Source organism: Echinops telfairi, unplaced genomic scaffold (genome assembly GCF_000313985.2).
Source record: "Echinops telfairi isolate 266 unplaced genomic scaffold, ASM31398v2 ScPeMD7_4;HRSCAF=17, whole genome shotgun sequence".
Taxonomy (NCBI): Eukaryota; Metazoa; Chordata; class Mammalia; order Afrosoricida; family Tenrecidae; genus Echinops; species Echinops telfairi.
The window spans coordinates 50,046,787-50,051,649 of record NW_022103900.1 but is presented as its reverse complement, the minus strand read 5'-3'; the positions used below and the strand labels follow the sequence as shown (position 1 = coordinate 50,051,649).

Below are 4,863 nucleotides of genomic sequence, written 5' to 3'. Positions count from 1 at the left end.
CCAACTGTATATTCTCTGCTCTGGGTTTTATAACAAGACTAAGCTATCAAGTTCCCTGAGATGGCAATATATCCATTTATTCCGCAAAGGTCTGCGCACTATGTACCTTTTTTTTTTTTCCTTTTGTGACATAGCCTTTCAGAGCTCCAGAGACATTGGCTCTCACAATCTCAAGACACCTGGAGAGATCCGCTTCACAGATTTCTTAGCATTTTGCTTACGTATTTACAAGTTGAGGTTATACAGCCACCATCAAAAGTAATAGTTAACTTTTCTTCTCTAATTGCATCTTTGGAAAATGGGAATTTCCACACTGGTCTACTGACTGTCCTTACTCCTCTGAATTAGGAGGAGACGAATTTAGATCAAAAGCACATGACTGTTATTTCCAATTTTGGTCATTGTTCCCTCCTTGTTTCCCCTCTATTGTTGTCTATAGCAATGATCTCCTGGGATCAATATGTGGATTGAACTCTTATAGAATTGATAGATTGATAACTAGCTATTCTCAGCTCTGATTTCTCAAGTTCTGTTGATGCTACCATCTTCCTAAATTTCTGTAATGAAAACCACTTTTCTTATGGGACATTTTATTTTGAAGTTGCATCAGCTTTAGCCTTTCCCAGCTGCCTTCATGGAAGCACATTAGACAGGCGGATGAGAAAAATGAAAAGATTATGTTTTCTAGTTGGGAATTCTGCACTACCCGGAGAAGTGGCCTGAACTAGAGGAGGCATATTAAATAAAGATTCAGTTGTCAACCAAGCCCTGAGACAGTCTGTGTTAAACATCAAAAGACTATCAAACAATGTTCGGGCAAGCCACATGTCCAAATTCATTCCTGGGTTTATATGAAACAGGAAAGTACTAAGAGGGCACTAGGCCTGGCAGACCAGTTCTCAGGAAAGGTTTAAATGTGGGGCCAACATGTAAACATGCCCAGAGGTAACACTACACCCTTCTTTTGTACCCAATTAATTGTAAGGATTGTAAATATTTTGGAGATGACAGCACAGTCACAAGTGTATTAATGCACAGTGTAACACACTACTTTCAAAACTTTTATTTTGCTTTTCCATGGTTGGCCCATAGGATTGATTACCTATTACTTTACTTTTAAAATAAATCCTTTCATTTCTTATTGTTGTCATTTATACCTATTCCCTAACAAAAGCTCATAAAATGTGAAGTTCTTGGCTGAAGTTAAAGCACAGGAGAACAAATGAGCTGCTATTGTAAGGGGCCAGTGACTAAGCGGAATTAAGGAGATGGCATTTAAATAGCCCCAATTGTTGCTGCATTTTGCTTGCTGATATCGAAAAGGACTTGAAGCACTTGCTGATGAAAATTAAGGATTGCAGCCTTAAGTATGTATTACAACTCATGGTGAAGTAAACCACAGGCTTTATAATTGAACCAATAATTGGACATCATGATAAACAAAGAAGAAAGACTGAAGTTGTCAACAATTTTGTCTTACTTAACTCCACAATCAATGCTCCTGGAAGTAGTCAAGAGACCAAAACATTCATTGCATTGGGTAAATCTGCTGCACAAGACCTCACGAGAGTGTTGAAAAGCAAGGATGCTTCTTGGAGGACTAAGGTGCATTTGACCCAAGCCATGGTATTTGTAATAATCTTATATGCATGTGAATGTTGGGCATTGAATAAGGAAAACTGACAATGAAGCCATGTATTTGATTGATGGTACTGGTGACGACTACTGACATAGACCGCCAAAAGAACAAACACCTCTGTCTTAGAAGTACAGTCAGAATGCACCTTAGAGGCCAGGATGGCGAGACTTCATAGCACATCCTGTGCACATGTTGAGCAAGACCCGTCACTGACCCTGAAGAAGGAGCTCATGTTTGGTAAAGACAGTGGTAGCAAGAAAACGGGCTGAACATAAGCACAATTGTGAGGAAGGTGCAGGATTGGACAGCGTTCCGTGCTGTGGTGCACAGGGCTGCTATGAGTTGGAAAGGACTTAGTAGCACCTCACAACAACAACAACAAACAGCAACTGTTTCAACTAATGCAGTGACACAGGTTACAGCTGTTGACATTTCCTGCATTTTCATTTCTGCAAATATCAACTTCTTTTCTTATTACTTTAGTCTTGTTGGATTAGGTGGGAGAAGGCATTTTAATGACATTGATTTAGGAAATGCCTTTCTCAGCCACAAAGTCCCTGACTTCCCTACAAGGTTAATTTTTTTCTTGAACTCAAGGAGTCTCTGTTCATTCCCTGGAGTCAAATTGATTGATTTTTTTTTTTTCCTTTTCAACAAAATACCATCTACTACATTTCAAGAACTTGATCTTAAAGAAACTCAAGATCTTAGAACAAGCAAATGTGCTTCCATGTATCCATCACCCAGTTGAATGCAATAGAAGCCTTAAACAGCCCCCCCACCCCTCCCACCCCCTGAATGCTCATGATTTTCCACAGGCTTCTAAAGCTTAAGGCCAAGCCCAGATACCCACCCTAACACCACTAACACCAGACTGGATGCAATTCTGTCAATGGCTTTGTATTGCTGAAGGCTCATTTCCCATGAATCTCAGTGCCCATTACCTGGGGGAACAGTAGGCATGCTGATGGTGCTATGGGCTAAGCATTGGAAGAAGGAGGCAGCTGTCTGCTCTGTAAAGTGTCCGCCCTGGGGAGTTCTACTCTGCCCTACAGAGGCGCTATGAGGGAATCAACTTGAGGACAGGGGATAATTAACAGCAGATAATTGGCAACAGTTCACATGAAGTTGAGAGAAATAATCCACAGTAATATTTCAGAAGAATCCCTGAGATTGATGATTGTCTTTAAATCTACAATCTCAGATTTACTTCATGCATGCTAATGCGGCATAAATACTCAGTTATCAATAACATGGGGGTGAAATGCCATACAGATCTGGAGAAGAAAATATAACTGTTTTTTAAAAATCACGAAAAGGTGTCGGTGAAGTTATAATTGAACAGAAAAGTGCCCGAGTTGTGTTTTCTTTTCATATTTCAGATTGCTGCCTTGACTTCACATAGACACAGTTATTTTAAGGGTGGAACAGTTTAAGTTTGCCTTGGTTAATATATCCAATTCCCATTCTTTCGTAGGCAGAAATTTCTAAGAATACATAACTTTACCTTGTTGGGACTAGAATTGGCATTAAGGGAGTGCATGATCCACTAAGGGACTGTTTCCTGGAATTCTAAGTAGTGGATGGTGACTTGAAATGCTTTAGGTTATGGATTTTAACTCTGACCTGTACTGAACTTCTATAAGGCACATGAATATTGTACAGATCTTCTTGCTCATGTAAAACGTTATTGATTTGGTAAGTAAAACCAATGAATATCAAACCTTCTCTCTCGCTCTTTTTTTTCTTCCTCACATTTCTTATGGACCACCTATGTTTTACTTGGTGGCAATGGGATTGGACTGGTTATGCCTCAGGCTGTGTACTCACACTAATGTTATAAAGCATACTCTCCTCACCAGTAATCTGTCTTTACAGTAAAACAGCAGTTGAACTGACACTTAAGTATCCTAACTCCTGTGACTGCTACACATCTAACATGGTTGAAATTATTTTCTGGTACCTGGGAATAATCTTCTTATCAGAGAAGATATTGGTAGGGTGTTTGGAGGCTCAGGAGGAAAGAGTGTTCTGAGCAGGAAGATGAGCATGTGGAAAGGAATGGGAGCAGGGGAGGCCGGGATGCTCAGGGGAGACACAGGTGTGTGAGCAGAACATAGGGAGGATGCTATGATGGCACTGGAAAATGAGGCCGTTCTGAAGTTAAATATATTTCACAGATGATTGGTCCTTCCTGCAGACCTATCCCCCGCTCTGCCACCTTTCTAAACAGAGAACACTTATTTTTTAGCTGTGCTTAAAAATGTCAGTTTGCTAAGATAATTTTCTTGAACACATACCTTCTATTTGCAAACTGATCTGAGTGTCCAGGAAGTCTGTGAGCGATGAAGTCATGTAATGCACCATCTGAATAGATGAAGAGATTCCAGGAGGAGCAATAAAAAAAGACGTCCCATCATCATTGTTGAGACTGGAAATGTCCTTTACCAGTTCTTCAAATTGATGTTAACATTGCTAAGCTTATTTCAGTGGGAGGGCCTACTTTCAGGGAAGTGTTGAACCTAGAACTTTCCTTAGTGTTGACCACAGAGAAGAAAAGAGACCATTTGAATAGGGTCAGTCTTTCCCTCCCTTCGTGTTATCAGAGAAGCATCCGTAACTGAGGGAAATGACCTTTGCTAATTAACAGCAGGATATCTGACAGCAGTTCACATCAGGCCAAGAGAAAAGAGGCACTTGCCTGTTAGCTCTCAACCTTTGAAACATCCCCAATTATTTGGATCATTTTTGTAGGAGGAAGTCAGCAAAGAGGAGCAGCAGGTTATTGGGCACAGGCATTTCTCTAGATTCTTCAGCACCAACAGTGAGGCAGTAATAGAAGAGGGTAGCTCACGGTCACTCTGGAGGTAGGAAAGCCAATAGAGGCAGAGACACAAGTGAGGGCGAGTGGGTGAACTCCACCCCTAGTTCTTTAAACTTCAGAATATATTTCTTTCTAAATCTTGAATTAACCAACTGTCTAGGACAAAAATGGGGATCAGAATGTCCATTTTACCACAGCTCGTTTATTTATTTGTTTGTTTGCCACAGGATAATTTTGTTCAGAAACTTCTAAGGAGGAAGAAAACCTTTCTCAGCCAGCTTGGCTGGTCTTGGTATTTCTTATTTCCCACCTGCGTACACAGCCTTTTAAGCATTGGTGCCCAAGAGATGCTCAAGAAACTTTCTTTTATTCTGGTTCATTTTGTCCTAGCCCTAGTGGT

General features: G+C 40.5%; 1 protein-coding gene across 1 annotated transcript in view; it reads left to right on the top strand.

The window, feature by feature from the left end:
• The window catches only part of THSD7B (thrombospondin type 1 domain containing 7B), a 936,033-nt gene that overhangs the window by 260,566 nt on the left and 670,604 nt on the right, over window positions 1-4,863 (top strand). The gene's annotated exons all lie outside the window — the stretch shown is intronic.